At 38.5% G+C, this 18,199-nt stretch overlaps 1 protein-coding gene across 3 annotated transcripts in view; it reads right to left on the minus strand.

Annotated features, from left to right (window-relative positions):
• Positions 1 to 18,199, minus strand: part of EDNRB (endothelin receptor type B) — a 132,802-nt gene that overhangs the window by 41,255 nt on the left and 73,348 nt on the right. For all 3 annotated transcript variants that reach the window (XM_036250199.1, XM_036250200.1, XM_036250198.1), the window contains exon 2: positions 17,228 to 17,289. The gene's annotated coding sequence lies outside the window, so the exon portion shown is untranslated. The remainder of the gene's footprint in view (positions 1 to 17,227; positions 17,290 to 18,199) is intronic.

Genomic DNA, 18,199 nt, shown 5'->3' on the forward strand with positions numbered 1-18,199 from the left:
GACACATGGTCTCACTTATTTATGGAATATAATGAAAAAAATACGCTGACAATCAAAATAGATCCAGAGACATGGAAGTAGGGAACAGACTGACAAACTTCAGAGGGAAGAGGAATGGGGGTCGGGGTGGCAAGAGATAAACTAAAGAACTTATATGCACAACCAATGGACAATGATGATAATGTAGAGAAGACAGGAGAGGGGTGGGAGAGGGAGGAGGGGGTCAATGGGTAAAAAGGGGGAAACATCTGTAATATTCTCAACAATAAAAATTTAAAAAATCTTGCTGAAAAAATCCTCTGAAGTAAGCATTTCCCAAGCATTAAAGATGATACTGTAGCTCAGAGAAGATAAGCTTGTGTCTCTCACCACAGTGCAAGGAGGTGAAAGATCGAGAACCTGAGACCAAATCTGTCTGATTCCTATTGCATGTTCTTAGCCAAATGTTTCGATCATGCTCACACTGACACTGCATGTCAAGGTCCAGTCACAGCTTCCTATCTGCCTTCCACTGACACACTTATGGGAAAAGATGATGAGTACCATCAAAATAAAAAATACGAAGTCAATCTTTCCAATGATCAGTGTTAACCAAAACAGTTTTTTTTTTTCCAATCCTTTTTTAGACAGAACTCAACTTTAATGTTTTAAATATACAAATTTAGACTTCAAGATTAAAACAAGTGAATGAATCAGGAAGCATAATGGCTTTTGGAAGATGTCCAGTTGCAATAAATCTGTCATGACCTACTAAAGAATATATCACATTAAAGGAAGCAAACTCTGATGTTTTGCCAAGTATTAAAACATGCAAATGTCCCTTGTGCTGCATGTAGTTAAGAAATGTTGATGACAGACTATTTTAAACACTCTGCAAATATCCTTTTTTGGAAGTATTTGTTTCTATAACAATCTTAAAATGACAGCAACTCATATGCCCATTTTAAAACACCCAAGGATATCATGGATAGGTTGAACATCAAAATTTAACCTGTGGAACATTTATTCTAGTGGGCGGAGAACTAAGTTGGAACCTTGACTTTGGTACTTTTAGCTTGTGTGACCTTCAGAAAGTTCTATTCTCTCTGAGCTTTAATGTTTTCATTTGCATATTTGTTAAAATAATACCTTCTTCACAAAGTGCTATCCTCCTGGATTAAATGAGATCATGAATACAAATGCCTTGTACACTGTAAGTGCTCCATAATGCCTGGTTTATAGAATTGCTGTGCAAATTAAATGAGATAATGCTGCTGCAGGATTTGAACATTGTGAGCACTTAGTAGAGGTATCTGACTCTCTTCTCTAGACATTTTAAAACTTTATAGTAGCATGTTAGAGTTGAAATTCTCATGTACAGACCCATGTTCTTATGGAAACACACCATGTAAATGTTCATTATATAGCTACCAATTCATTAATTTCTTCATGAAAACAAATACTTAATGATCAATTAATCACTGTGTTTCAGGTACTATGCTAGGCACTAGCGGTTGAAAACACGGGAGTAGATACAATGGTTGCCATAAAAGAGTTTTATTGTAGGTTTGCAAATAGCTGAGAGAAGGCACAAAACTAGGAATGATTAATTCTAACCTTAGAAAGGAGTTTAAAAAACTTTTGCTCGGGTCAGTCATAATGGAGCTGAGCTGTAAAAGACAAGTAGATGTTGTCCGGGCAGAAAAAGAAAGTAGGAAATTTTAGAGAAATAGACCAGCGAAATAAAAATCCATGAGATATGAAATCTCAAACGTACCCAGGAAACATCAGTGTCAGTATTGCTGGAACGGTGGATGGAAGAGAGGCATTCAGAGCAATAAGTTTAGTCGGGTAGACATAAAGGTCCATAAAGGTCCATACACCAACGTAAGAAGACTGTTTACCACTTAGGTGTGGAGAGCAGTGGATGTCATGAGCAGATTACACCAGAAGATTTCCTTCACAGCCAAGTGGTTGATAGATTAATTGGGTTTGTATATGAAGGGTTAAGACATTATGCACAGAGCATTTGGGCAAAAATTGTCACAGTTCATGATCAGGATGAAGAGACCTTGGCTTCCATATTCAGAGAAGGGGTGAGTGGAGGTTGAGGCAGTCATTTATGACTCAGAATTCATAAGAAGTGGTCTCTCTATTTGAGTTGATGGGAATGAGAAGAGGTGTCTGGAGGCCATCTGACGTGGGTGCATGTTTAGTACTACTTATTAAGAGAAGTCTAGACATTTTGGGGGAAAGATGATGAATTAAATTTTGGACTAATTTGCCCTGGCTGGTTTGGCTCAGTGGTCGGAGTGTTGGCCCACTGACCAGAGAATCCCAGGTTCGGTTCCTGCTAAGGGCATGTACCTTGGTTGCTGTTTGTCCCTGGCTCCGGTTGGGGTCGTGTGGGTGGCAACCAGTCTATGTGTCTCTCTCACATTGATATGTCCCTCTCTGTCTTCCTCCCTCCCGTGGTCCCTCCTGCTCTATCTGAAGATAAATGCAAAACAAACAAACAAAAATGTCTCTGGTGAGGATAAAAAAATATTAAATTTGGACTAGTTTAATTTATGATGCCTGGGAGATATACATGCATGATGTCTGGTTGAAAATTGGAGTTGAATCTGGGGCTCATGTCTTAGATACAGTTATTATGTGAGGGTTATCAGTATTTAACTTGGATGCTCTGATCCAGGGTGGGTATGGAGAGTGAGTGCAGAAGCCAGCCCACAAAAAGAGAAGGAGTGACCGAAGAGGTAGGAGGAGAGTCGACAAAGCAGACGGTGGAAGAAAGTCAAGGAGCACTGAGGTTCAGCATGATGGTGATAGAAAAGTCCACTGGATCAATTTTGTTTTTAAGTTGTCATTAACACATCCTTATTTCTAGAAGAAGAACATCCTAGAATAGAAGAGATGGTATTGTTGTTTTGTCTGTTGTCTGTTCAGAAAATAAATATCTGGAAATGACCAGTATGTACAATGAGATGCAACTTTCGAACAGCTCTGTTATCTTAATTAGTTTCTTTTCACACAATGTCAAAATTATTTTAGTATTGTATCTAATAACTAATACATGCATAACATCCACAAGATTCTTTCACATTTGCTAGTTTATTTTTCTCACAACAACATATTTATTTTTATAGAGAAGAAAGTTTTTAAAAATAGATTAAATGAGTGGGCACAGATCATCAGATTTAAGGTAGGAAAAAAGTGTCTTAGTCAGTTCAGGTCACTATAACAAAATACCATAGACACACACACACACACACACACACACACACGCACACACATTTATTTCTCACAGCTCTGGGTATGGAAGTCTGAGATCAGGGTGCCAGCATGGTTGGGTTCTGGTGAGAGCTTTCTTCCTGGCTTGTAAATGGCTACTTTTTTTTTTTTTTTTTTACCAACTGCTTACATGTTGGGGATGGGGGGAGAGAGAGAGAGAGAGGAAGAGAGAGAGAGAGAGAGAGAGAGAGAGAGAGAGAGAGAGAGAGAATAAAAGCTCTGGTGTCTATTCTTCTTTTAATAAAGTCACTAATCCCATAGTGGAGGCTCCATCCTCATGACTTTACTTGAACCTAGTTACATACCAAAGTCCCCATCTCCAAATACCAGCACACTGAGGGTTAGGGCTTTAACATATAAATTTGGGGAGTGGGACACAAACATTCAGTGTATGACAAGAACCGTGATTTAAACATTTTTTAAAAGGATAAGAGTTGTCAGTATTGAAAGCCTTCTAAATATAAACAGCAGAACAGGAGCAATTATTTTACATCCTGGAATCATTTTGGAAAATGATACCTGCACAATTGATACTTGAACTAATGCTCAAATAGAGCAAAGAACCATGCTGAGAATACTAACATAATTATATATAATACCCTTTTAAGTATAAAATTTTAGGGTACATTTAATATTATGTTGCAATTTCATAAATACCCATAAAGAAAGATAGAAAAATAGAAGTCTTTGCCAATATTATAATCCAATTTGATAAAATTATAAGATCATTTTACAAAGTACTTCATTACTATGTAGTAATATTAACAGGAAAAGCCTGAGGTAATATTATCTTATAAATGTTCACAATAAACCAAGCCCTATTTCTGAAGTTCTGTATTATCTTATTTAGTCTTCACAACAATTATGAGAGATGACTGATTCCAGATGAGGAATTCAGGAGAAGAGAGATTAAATAACTTGCCCAAGGCTGTACAGAGATAAAGATCCTTTAGAAAAACCCAAGAAACCTGAGTTCAGAGTCCACGCCTCACTAGCCATTAGGTTATATGTACTTCTCAGATATGTAAAACAGGCTTTCCATAACAGTTCCCCTTTTTGATTAGGCTATGTTGCACAGATTACTAAGGGTGACAGTTTGAATCATTTATGGCAATGTTTACAGTAAATAAAGGTCAACTGGCATCATCACATAAAACATTAATAACAAAAAGTAATAATGTAGCTCATCTCAGTAATGACTATATTTACCCATATCTAACATCTAGACAAAAACAAAAATATCGTTCAGGCAGTGTTGCTCAGTGGTTGAGCATTGACCCATGCATCAAAAAGTCGCCAGTTCAATTCCCAGTCAGGAATTGAACATGCCCAGGTTGTGGGCCAAATCCCCAGTGGGGGGCATGCGGGAGGTGGCCAATCGATGTTTCTCCCATCGATGTTTCTATCTCTCTCCCTCTCCCTTCCTCTCTCTCTAAAATCAATATAGAAAAATTTAAAAAAATCTGTATTTTTTTCTTATTAATCGAAGATGTTTAGATGGATAGCAAGATGCTGACTCAAATCGAGGCATATTTGAAAACATTGTTATTGAGCAAACATCATGTTTTCTAAATTATACAAACTTTCTTAACAGACTCAATTATTCTTATTTTGTACTAATTATATGAGTAACATTAGTTCAGGGAGTATAATGTCTTTGCAAAGATCTGCCTAATATATTATAAATTGTTTTTGACGAGTATAAATGTTATTTCTTTGATGGAAATGGTGAGACTGCTATTTAAGGCAACATCAGTCTAAAATATCTATCCTGACTTAAGCAATTGCTACATATTGTAGTTGTTATATTCTAGTAAATACTCTTCCTTCTCCTACAAAAGCTCCTATATGATTTAACTTTGCTAAAAATGTGCAACACCCTGCCCTGTAGAGCAATATTTTGCTGTGTGGATATAAAAATTGAGAACGGTTTACCTAAGTTACCTCTAATATACAGACAGACTTGAACCTATTAAATTATAAGTATCACATCAGATAATGTCCACATAGAGCCATGACTATTTTTAAAACCCATGACATTAAAGAAGCGTGTTGGCATACTCTCCATAACAATAGAGGTTTCTGATAGATTTCATCTTTCTCTTCATAATCCGTGGGACTTACTGAAACTCTTCTTTAGCCTATTTAATTTTTCAGGTAAGTGTATTGAGATAATTTTACCAGTTCAAGTATTTCATAAACAGCACTGCTTTTGATTTCAATCAAACATCAAAGGATGAAGCCTAGTGTTATTCTGAAATTTAGTTACTTAACCATGTTTGCTCTGTTCAATAAATTAATGGTTTCATACATTTTTATTTTATCCTCCTCTCGACCTGTTAAATTTCTGATTTGTGCTATCTAATTATTTTTAGCATTTTCTCTTGGAAGCCTCGACTTCTCTTTTCATTATCTTAGTTTCTCTTCCATGGACTTTTTTTTTTTTTTTTTTTTTTTTATTTTTTATTTTTCCAAATCTTTATTGTTGGATGTAAAATGTATTACAGATGTTCCACATTTTTCCCCCATTGACCCCCTCCTCCCCACTCCCGCCCCCCTCCCACCTTTTCCCACACTATTGTCTGTGTCCATTGGTTATGCATATAAGTTCTTTGGTTTATTTCTTCCCACCCCCCCAACCCCTTTCCCTTTGAGGTTTGTCAGTCTAGCAATGAGTTTGTGCTTCTTAATCCCTTCACCTTTTTCACCCATTCCCCCAACCCCCTTCCCAACTGGCAACCAATAAAATGTTCTCTGTATCTATGAGAATGTTTCTGTTCTTCCTGTTCATTTTGTTTGTAGATTCCATTGTTGATAGATATGTATTCATTGCCATTTTGTTTGTTCATACATTTTATCTTTTTCTTCAAAAAGACCCTTCATCATTTCATATAGTAACGGTTTGGTGGTGATGAACTCCTTTAACTTTTTCTTGTCTGGGAAAGTTTTTGTATGTCCATCGATTCTAAATGACAGCTTTGCAGGATAGAGTAATTTTGGTTGTAGGTTCTTGGTTTTCATCACTCTGAATATTTCTTGCCACTCCCTTCTGGCCTGCAAAGTTTCTTTTGAGAAATCAGCTGACAGCCTAATGGGTACTCCCTTGTAGGTAACTAGCTGCCTTTCTCTTGCTGCTTTTAATATTCTCTCTTTGTCTTGAACCTTTTGCATTTTGATGATGATGTGTCTTGGTGTGGGCCTCTTGGGGTTCATCTTGTTTGGGACTCTCTGTGCTTCCTGGACTTGTATGTCTGTTTCCTTCACCAAGTTAGGAAAGTTTTCTGCCATTATTGTTTCAAACAGGTTTTCAATTTCTTGTTCTCTCTCTTCTCCTTCGGGCACCCCCAAGATGCGAATGTTGGCACGCTTGAAGTTATCCCAGAGGCTCCTTACTCTATCCTCATTTTTTTGGATTCTTTTTTCTTTTTGCTCTTCTGATTGGGGATTTTTTGCTTCCTTATATTCCAAATCAATGGTTTGCTCCTTGGATCTACATACTCTATTATTGAAGCTGTGTAAATTATTCTTTATTTCAGTTAATGCCTCCTTTAATTCTAACTGTGTATCCATGATTTCTAACTGGTCCTTTTTTATGCTCTTGATGCCCTCCCTAAGTTCACTGAGGTTCTCACTAAGTTCATTGAGCATCCTTATAAGCAGTATTTTGAACTCAGTATCTGTTAGGTTGCTTATCTCCCTTTCGCTTAGTTCTTTTATTGGGGTTTTGTTCTGTTCTTTCATTTGGGACCTCTTTCTTTGTATCCTCATTTTGGCTGCCTCCCTGTGTTTGTTTCTGTGTATTACTTAATGAGAGGTATGGGGCTCGCTGAGACCCGGTGCTGCTCGTTTGAAAGAATTTAGGAAAAACCTGAAGCAGGATCCAAGACTGGCCAATCCTATGGTTAAGCAAGTGGCAACAGCTTGTTGAAGTTGTGTGGGGCGGGGCGGGGCCTCAGGGAGTCAGCAGGGCGGGGCTACGAGTGTGAGCCAGGTTGCTGGAGTCCCAGATATGGCTTCTGTCTGCCGCCCCCGGGAAGGGCTCACCAAAGGAACAAAGGCCTCTGACAGCACGTTTGTCCCCGAGGAGGAAGCCCCCTCTCCAGCCCTCGCTCCAGTGCCAAACAGCTCAGTTCTTCCCTGTGTGTCTCTGGTGCCCCTCGAGCTGCCTCCCCTCCGAGCTTAGAGGGAGAGAGTCCGATAAGTCCGTGCGCGGGCCCTTTAGGGAGCTGCCTGGGGCTCCAGCCGCGTCAGCTTCCCTGAGCCTCAGTTCCCGCTGGTTTTTCCAGCCCGAAGTTATGGGGACTTCTCTTCCTGGCACTGGAACCCTGAGCGGGGCACCTGGTGTGGGACGGGGACCCCTCAGTCCTCAGGAAGGACCTTCCCAGCCGCGGGATCCTCCTGATTTTTATCCACCACGCTTGGGTGTGGGACCAGCCTGTCTCCCCGCTGCGCGCTCCGCCGCTGCCGCGCCGCCGCCCCCCTCGCGCCGCCGCCCCTCCTACCGGTCTGGATGTAGCTGCTTTTTTTTTTTTTCCTTAGTTCCGTAGTTGTACGACTTCCATTCAGCTTGATTTCAGGCGGTTTTGAATGATGGTTGTTCTGTAGTTTAGTTGTAACTTTGATGTGGTTGTGGGAGGACGCGATACCGCGTTTACCTACGCCACCATCTTGACCGGAAGTCAGTTCCATGGACTTTTTAAGGCTCATTTCTTATCTGTTTCTTGACTTGAGTCATCAGAAATATATCCATTATTCCAAGTTTAGATGTCATATTTCTGTTTTTATAATTTATTTTTTTGCCCAGCTGGTATGGCTCAGTGGATTGAGCATTGTCCCATGGACTGAGAGGTCCCAGTTCAATTCCCGGTCAGGGCACAGGCCCGGGTTGCAGGCTCAATTCCTCAGTAGGGGATGTGCACTAAGCAGCTGATCGATATTTCGCTCTCAGATCAATGTTTTTATCTCTCTCTTCCTTCCTCTCTCTCTAAAATATCAATAAAAGCATTTAAAAATATTGAAAATTTATCTTTGTTGTTGAAAGTATTACAGATGTACCACTTTTTCCCCCCATTGACTCCCTCCACCCTGTTCCTCCCCCCAACCAGGCCTTTACCACACACTGTGTCCATGGGTTCTGCATACATGCATACAAACTCTTTGGTTAATCTTGTCCCACCCTCCCTTTTGTTTTTAAATAATAGATTTTTCTACAAAGTTTATGGTATAATCCTTTACACAATGAAACAAGTTTGGGGAGACACAAGAATTTCAGAAAACCTGAGAAAATAAAACCCTAACAATGAAGATGGTCAACCTTAGGCTAAATGACCACTTAGCAGAATCAAAACAGTGTAGCTCATGGAGGTAATCTGTCTAATTTCACATTTAAACAGTCTGGAGAACTGACCACACAGTGAAGTATCTAAAATTTCAAACTCCCTGATCTTTTTTGATGTTAAAATGTCAGTCTTATGGGAGAAAGCTTTTGGAATATTTACCAGGTTTTTTATGACCGGACCGAAAAGTGGCCACTGCTTAGCATGAGCAATAACTCTTGGCCTTGCATATTGAACTAGTCTGAAGTGGGAGCCTGGTTATCAGTTGAATCCATTCTCTGAATGTATTCATCTAATCTGTTGCCTTCAACGTGTGTGATTCCTATCAACTCTGACACTATATAATTCAATGAGCCTTAATACATCACTGCTCCCAGCACAAACTTAATCTCTTCCCGTCATGCATTAGTTTGACAAACTTTTACAGTGCATAAGGCACCATGTACAAGGTACATATGAAAAGAAATGGAGGTCACTTACTGAAGGAGATAAAGTAGGTGAACCTAAACTTAGATAAAAGGAGGAATGTAGTACATGCATAGTAGAAGTAAAGATAAAGGGCTATGTAGTTCAAATACAGAAATTCACATAGAGTTGAGTAGATTTATGAAGTTCTTATCATTAATTAAAAGATGGATCAGGTTTGAAAAGGCAGAGTGAAGAGAATAGAATTTCCAGGCAGTGGCAGCAGCCAAGGCTTCTTTGAATGAAGAGTAAGCCATCCACTTTACCTAGATGTTGGAGGATTGGTACTTGCAAGTTGGAACCAACCCCAGAAGCTAGGATGAATTTAGCCTAACTATGAGGATGTGGAACTAGATTGAAAAAGCCAGAAACAAAATACTTTTGCAATCGCTGCCCAGGGTAAAGAAATGGAAGGGTTGGTAACCAAAGAGTTGTGTTTTAGTGGGGAAAAGTTCAAGTGTGAGATCTTGGAGGGGGTGTAGTTGTTGAAGTACCGAGTTAATACCTTGGAGTTACTGTGAACCCAATGCTGTTGTTTTCGAACAAGGGACTAGTTGAATTACAACTGGGGGCTGTGGTAGTGCTGTTCTGTACTGATACTTTTGGTCTCAGGTATTTATGACTTATTGACGTGTGTGTGTGTGTGTGTGTGTGTGTGTGTGTGTTGTTTTTGTACAGTTGATTTTAATTTAAAAAATATATAGATCCTGAGACAATCATTTGGGTTTATTTTGATGACAAAAACAAACAAATGCACCTATTTGTTGATTTCCAAGATAGTAATGTGGACCTCTGGTTTGGGCTCCAACATTTTATAAAGATCTTAGAAGTCATTACTCCCATCCTTGCAAAAAAAAAAGGCTGGTAAAAAAAGAGAAGACATTCAATAACTTTTCAGAGAACTGAAATTACAGGGCCAACTGTCATGCCAAAATCTGGAGATGCAGGCAAATCCAGAGTCATAGCCAGTATTTGCTTCCAGGGGACCAAGCCACATAAACCGGGCTCTGGTATAAACAGTGGATTATAGCTGCAAACTGCAAGACAGACTCCCTGTTAGGAAGAGTATTTAGGGAAGCCCAGATTAACAGAGGAGACAAAAATCAAGGATGTTAGAGATAACTACAGCTGTAGCAAATAGTGAACATAACCCAGGTTCTAAACTGATCAATAGAAAACATCACACTACAAGCCTGATTTCATCAGTTTCTATGATCTGATAGATTATGTGCAGCTTTTAACAAAATACTACAAGGCATGCTAAAAGCCAAGAAAAACAAAAACAAAAAAACACACAATACGATCTGAAGAGACAAAGCAGATACCAGAACCAGACTCAGCTATGACACCGCTGTTGACATGATCAGATTAAGACAGTCATGCTTTGCCACTATTTGGCATCAGTAGCTATTTCTTGAGGCTTATTGTGCCACAAATTAGTGCCTGAAACACTAATAATTACAAAACAAGATTCCCTTAAAAGCCGCAAGTATTTGAACTACCGTATACATGTAGAAGCATCACAGACACCAAGCGCAGAAACCCTGTAGAGAGACTGTACACTTGCTTCTTTACAGAACAGCTGTTATCTACAGAAAAAGCCTCAAACCTCCCAGCGTAAGCCTGACTAAAGTTCTAGAGAATAATTATATAGAGTGTGCTGTCCTCAGCTTTTTTCTTCAATGCTCGGGTGGGGAGAAGGAAGAGGGAAGGAAATGATGCACTTGGCATGTTGTAAAGCCAGATGTGTCATCACTTTCAATACTTTAGAAACGTGTAACAATATAGTTATCAACACATAGGAAAGGGTTTATATTTAATATTGTTTCCTCTGGAAACCTCTAGTTTTTCCAGCTAAGATCAATCCTACTGCACAGTTGTTTTTTTGTTCTCTCTGATTTAGGGCTGAACTCATGAATCATTTGCCTCTCCTATATAAGAAAAAAAATCTCCCCGCCATTAATTTTAATTCTATGTCAGCGACTGGGTGTGACACAGTAGATAATAACCTTAGCCGTAGGCCAGGAGCCTGAGACTAGAGAGACTGATGTGTAGAGCACAATGACAGGAATTCGAGTTAGCCTGTAACAGAGTTTCTATTTCCCCAGAGATAGTTGTGTGGAAGACAAGGGAAATACACTGACGTTATTGGTGATGTATTTATAACAGTCAGTACTCCCACCCTCAGTCCCATTGTTGAACTGCCATTGTTCTTTCCATAAGAATCGCACTAGGCAGTCTCAAGTTTATATAAATGATTTATTTCCACACTTGGAAGGGTGAGAAATGGTTTTTTAAAGAAAGCATTTACTTGAGAAAAAAATCCAAACAAACCCTATGGGATACAGGATGGAGAAGGCAATCTAACACTGTTCTTAAAAAGCCTTAACACAATTAAATAAGTTTTCCTAAAGAAAAAGACATTTTACTGAAGTTCACATTGCTTACAACTCCGAGTGTAACAAATTAAAGAACTTTTATTTAAGCTGGGGATGTATCTGAGCCTTTTATTATAAGGAACACATATACGGTAATAATCACACTAATGAAAATTTCATTGATTTTATATTGTCTCTGCACTCACTGAAGAATAAAGGAGTTGGTTTTTTATTATATTTTTGATTGGACAACCACCTAAAATTTTAAAGGCAAATAAAATTTATTTCTTGCTCTATAAAATTTTAAAACACATCTTAGTCAAATATATCTGTGAATTTCTAACTTTCTTAATAGCAATTAGAATGGAGTGGGTACTGTTGTAAGAAAATATTTAACTGCTTTTGTCCTAATAATATATAAGCCTAACTCGGCTACTTAATTGGTTCTTGGAAGTCACATTTAAACAATTTTGCTAAGGTTCAACCAGTCTAATTCTTTCCAAACTCTCTGATGTGCTAGATAAAATTCTCCTAGAATGTTGAAAGTTTTTTGTTTTTTGATTGAACTAGATGTCTTTGGAGCTCAAATAGGATTCTTAAAGTTGGAATCAATGGTGTTGTGGGAATAACATGTTTGGGTTTGGAAGTAAAAAAAAATTGGCTTCAGATCTCTGCCCTAAAAACAGGATTGAACTTGGCTTTGAATACCCACATACCCCCCCCTGAGGTCCATATCCATAGTGGGGCTTGGAGATAAATGCACAGTGCAGTGTGTGGTACCTGGTAAGGTGCTCAAAACCTGCTGCTTCTGCAATTCTGCACATCTTAATATATTAGTGGTTTTTAAGGAGCTTTTCAAATAAAGGATAAATAATTAAGGAGTTCATACCTGACACATGGCTTCTATATTCTTAGTGAGATGGAAGCTTATCAGGACTGTCAAATGTATTGAAAATTGAAATGAAGGCTTAGAATAGCTTTTGTGCCCCTCTCTACATGAGCTTGATATGTTTATTATAAGAATATTGATGTTCTAGTTTCTCTTGTTTAAGCTTAGGACTTGTGACAGTCACACCTCTCCATTTTACTGCCAAAAAGTTCCCACAACCAGATAGTTGGAGAGGTAAAGTTAATGTAAGTGGAAGCCAGAGAAGAAAATATATATTTTAAAATTGTTTATAATGTTCTCACAAAGCTTAAAAATCTACTTTTAGAGGCAAAACATGGAGACAGGCACACTGTTCTTCAATGAATTCATTTATTCACTCATTTATTTAGCAAACATTGAGCATCTATCTGGAGATGCAAACATAAGGTAATGGCTATATATGTAAACTAAACTATAAACTAAAATTATAAACTGTATTAAATTAATACATGGTTTTTAGTTTATCACTTGTTTTTTTAGTGATATGGAAGAGGAAAGACGAGGAAACTAAGTGACCATATTATGCAGTCTATGACGTGTTTACAGACAATGCAGCCATACAGGTGTGTCACTTAGATTTCTCTACAAGAGAAAACCTGAAACAAGGAAGGCATTTAGGTGATAGCCTCCAACTGCAACAACCTTAGGATCTGTCAATAGTATTTGAGCTGATGCTTCACTCTCTCTGAACAGGCCCCATTAGTGAGTGGACACTGCAGGAAGAGTGGCCGGCCCGACGCGAATCTCTCCCATGGTAGTCTGCGGTGGAGCTCCCTGCTGGGCTGCCCGAGACTCAGAGCTCACTGCAGTCTGAGACTCTTCCTACCCAGCCTTCCTTTCTTCACTCTCTCCTTTTCCAGAAATTTTAATGTAGTTTCAGAAAGCAAATGTTAGTTCCTCCTTGATGACAGAAACTGTATGTGGTAACATTCAGGAAGCTTGTTTCTTTACATGTGGAGAAAGCTCAACTGTGTTTAGACAAAATGAAGCATAATGCAGGTTGATGTTTAGCTAAGATGGAGAGAAGATGGAGAGAGAATCCAGGTACAATCGAGTTGATAGTTCCTGAGTCTTGGCTGAATCTCTACTCTTCTCACACTTTAGTGGCTCACCACTTCCTCCGGTTGTTGGAGTAAAAACATTTCCCTTATTTTTTAATCTATTTATTTATTTATTTATTTATTTTTTCTTTTCTTTTTTTTTGTTCAGACAGAGCGGGAGGGAGAGAGAGGAAGGGAGAGAGAGAAACATCGACGTGAAGGGACACATCGAGTGGTTGCCACCCGCACGACCAACCAGGGCCGGGGACAAACTGCAACCGAGGTACATGCCCTTAGCGGGAACCGAACCCGGGTCTCTCTGTACCGCAGGCCGACGCTCTAACCGCTGAGCCAAACTGGCCAGGGCTAATCTATTTTTTTAAAAGAGAGATAGAAACATCAATGCCAGAGAGAAACATCGATTGGCTGCCTCCTGAACACCCTCTACTGGGGATTGAGCCCACAACCCTGGTATGTGCCCTGAGAATCGAACCAGGATCTCTCAGTCCATGGGATGTTGCTCAATCCACTGAGCCACACCAGCTGGGCTAAATTTGTCTTTTAATATGAGTTCAAGTGTTTTTTTTTTTTTTTTTTTTGCTTTCCACAAAAATATCCCAGCCACTACAACCAAATGGTGCTTATAGATTGCCAATAGATGAAAGAGTGATGAGGTCAAGGAAGAGGTTTCCTTTAAGATGGAAAAGACTTGAGCATGTTTATGCTGGGAGGGAAAGCCAGATGGCAGAGGGAGGGATTAAGGATACAATAGAATAATATGTATGAGCGATGGAGTGAGGCCAGGGGAGGCAAAGGGGATGGAAATCTAAAGTACAATGGAGGGGTTAACCTTGAACCAAAGGAAGAACCCCTCTTCATGCAGACAGAGGGGATGAAAGGGTAGAGGAGGACCAGATGTCAACACATTTAGGGGTTACACTTGAGGAAGATCATTGACAAAATCTTACCTATTGATTTTTATTTTCTCAGGAAACATGATTTTATGAGTGAAAGGGGATGGGGTTAAGTTGGAAATTTTAAAGAAAGTCAAGGTTTAGCAGGTGGGAAGATGTAAGGGAAAAGGAGTCTCTTAGGGACTTGAAGACCTGCACTTCAAGCCAGTAGTTGAAGATGGTAAAGGTCTAGAAGCGCCGTAGGCCTGTGTTCTGGGTTTCCAGCAGTGGGAAGTGGCCCTTGGCTGCATGGATTCAGAGCTGATTTTTAAAAATTAATAGATTAATTTTTGAGCAGTTTTAGGTTCCCAGCAAAATAGAGTTGCAAGTGCCCACTTACTGCCTCCCCCACCATCAACATCCTCTACCATGTCAGTACATTTGTTACAATCCACGAACTTACATTGACACATTAGCAACCAAAGTTCACAGTTTACATTAGGCTTCACATTTGGTGTTGTACCTTCTATAGCTTTTGACAAATGTATCATACAAAGTATTTTTTGTAAAGAGTAGTTTTCCTACCCTAAAAAACTTCAACAGTGATATTTTTACTATCTCCACAGTTTTGCCATTTCCAGGATGTCATATAGTTGGAATCATACAGTATGCAGCCTTCTAATACTAGCTTCTTTCAGTTAGCAATACATATTTACAGTTCCTCCATGTCTTTTCACAGCTTGATAGTTCTTTTTTAAAAAAATTTTTAATTATTAATTTGGTTTTGTTACAGATGTTTCTCATTTTTCCTCCATTGACACCCTCCTCCCCTTCCTCCCTGCCCCATCCCCAGCTTTGTTGTCTATGTTCATTGGTCATGCATACATGCATGTAAGTTCTGTGGTTTATCTCTTCCCCCTCGAACCTCCCCTCCTCTGAAGCTTGTCAATCTGTACCCTACCTCTATGTTTCTGGGTTAATTTTGTTCAGCAGTTTGTTTAGTTCATTATACTCCACAAATAAGTGAGATCATGTGATACTTGTCTTTCTCTGCTTGTCTTGTTTCACTGAGCATAATACTCTCCAGGTCCTTTCATGTCATCTCAAAGGATAATAGATCTTTCTTTCTTACAGCTGCATAGTATTTCATTGTGTACTTGTACCACAGCTTTTTAATCCACTCATCTACTGATGGACACTTGGGTATTTCCAGATCTTAGCTATTGTAAATAGTGCTGCTATGAACATAGGGGTACATATATTCTTTCTGATTGGTGTTTCAGGTTTCTTAGGGTATATTCCTAGAAGTGGGATCACTGGGTCAAATGGCAGTTCAATTTTTAACTTTTACATCAAACTAAAAAGCTTCTGCACAGCAAAAGAAACAACCATCAAAACAGAAAGTGATCCCACTATATAGGAGACCATAATTGCCAATGATGCATCAGATAAGGGGTTAATTTTCAAAATATATAGAGTCATACAACTCAACAAAAGGAAGACAAAAACCCAATTAAAAAATGGGCAGAGTACCTAAATAGACACTTCTCCAAAAAGGACATACAAATGGCCAAGAGACATATGAAGAAATGCTCAACACCACTAATCATCAGAGAAATGCAAATTAAAACAACAATGAGGTATCACCTCACACCTGTCAGAATGGCTGCCATCAACAAATCATCAAACAACAAGTGTTGGTGAGGCTATGGTGAAAAGGGGACCCTTGTACACTGCTGGTGGGAATGCAGACTGATGCAACCACTGTAGAAAACACTATGGTGTTACCTCAAAAAGATAGTTCTTTTTATCACTAAATAAAAATATATTCACTGTAGCAGGTTGTTTATCCATTCACCTATTGAAGGACATCTCAGTTGTTTCCATGTTTGGACAATTATGAATAAATTTGCTATAGATGTGTGGATGTAAGTTTTCAATTTATTTGGGTAAATACCAGAGTGTGATTGATAAATCATATGGTAGGAGAATGTTTAGTCAAATTGTCTTTCAAAATAGCTGTACCATTTTATTCCCACCAGAAATAAATGAGAGTCCTTGTTGTTCCACATCCTCACTGTCAAAAGTTGGTATTTTGAGAAATGTATTGAAGGTGAAAGAGTATCTCAGAGGTTCCCAGGGAGAACACTGCTGGGAATGAAACCAGGAGGGTGCTGGTTGGGAGAAAACAGGGTGCTTGGTAGCTGAAGGAAATGGACAAGTAATTGAAAGTGGACAGAGTGAGTTTGTTGTGCACATGTCAAAGACTATATTTTTAAAAATCAACATAAAGGAGAAGACTGAGAAGTCAGAGAACAACAAGAGTAGTGTCAAGGATGTAAAGGGAGGGTTTTACAAACAAAGGGGGGGTGCAAAGAAGAGGGGCTCATTAAATTACACATAGCAGTCACTCCAGGACAACGCAGAGGTTTTCAAAGTTGCCTACTTACACACAGATTCCAAGGTTATTCACAAATTGTGCTAGTTCTTTGTATATGTGAATAGCCAAGTCCTCAAGAAAAGCAAAAAGGTTGGTAAAACCCATATGCAGAAAGTTAACTTAACCCCATAGAAATTAAAGTACTATAGTATTTAGGGTGTTTAGGGTAGAAATAGTCTGGGTGAAGCAAAATTTTTTAACAATGATAGACCCTTTATTAGATAATGTGGTTACGTTTTCAAGTAGAAATTCAATTTTACCCTTAATCTCATGATGCCTTGGACCTACAATGTTGTTTATCCTATCAAGGGACCCTTGTATGGCTCTGTAGATTGAAATTGTACACTCTGCTACATTGCTGATTTTCATGGCTGTGCAGCAGAGGTCTTGCCCCCAGGCAAACTACATTCCTTTGAGGTTAACTGACACAAGGCTTTATGGAAAGCATTGCACAAGGGACAATGGCCCCTGGCTCACCACATTCTGGGCAGTTTCATCCTCAGCAGGCAAAGGCATCTCAAAAAGACACTGGATTCCAACTGTAAGAGAAAGAAAGAATATCTATCTTATATTTTTCATCATCTTTATCATTTAATTGTTTATCCTTAGTGATACTTTGAAACAACAAAAAGTAAACCTCGACCTCTAAGCATCACTTCAAAATGATAGAATTTATTAAGTTTTGTTTAAGTTTAATGACAAAAATTGGATTTGAGGAAGCAATGAACTCTAGTAAATCCTTTCATTTTGAATATCAAGCGATCATATCCTGAGGAATTGACACTCTTAAGTGGTTCCAATTAAGTTAACACCAAAAGCCTATTACGATGAAAAATATGTATATTATATGTGTATTTTTGTTTAAGATTAGGATATATAAATACAGGATGGAGCAAAAGTAGGTTTACAGTTATAAGTATAGAAAATAATATAATAATGAATAAATACTAATACAAGAAACTCTTGTATACTCACAACTGTAAACCTACTTTTACCCCATCCTGTGTATTTATACATCTTTTATAACCAATTTATGTCAATATCTAAAATTAAAATAAATATTCAAGAAATTGAATCAATCTTAAGACTGATAGAATTGGAATACATGGCGAGAAGAAGGACTGTTCATGTGCAACAATTATGAACATGGCATCTTTAGATGAATGAGGAGACTGGACTTTCTAGCATTTGTTAGGTTAGAAAGAAATTAAATAGTTTGGGCCAAAGAGTGGAAAACTTTAAAAATAGAGCAGAAAAATTTATATACAGGATGTCCTGAAAAACTTATGTATATTGAACTGGTACAAAGAATAGCATGGCAGTGGTAAAAGGAATGAATTTGGGGAGATGTTGAGGTAAAGGGTATTAGGTAGAAATTGATTGCAGGTATCTAGGGAACAAGTAATGAATAGCTGAACTAGGGTGGCTGGGACAGATAAAATAAAAGGA

This window comes from Molossus molossus, unplaced genomic scaffold (assembly GCF_014108415.1).
Source record: "Molossus molossus isolate mMolMol1 unplaced genomic scaffold, mMolMol1.p scaffold_m16_p_9, whole genome shotgun sequence".
Taxonomy (NCBI): Eukaryota; Metazoa; Chordata; class Mammalia; order Chiroptera; family Molossidae; genus Molossus; species Molossus molossus.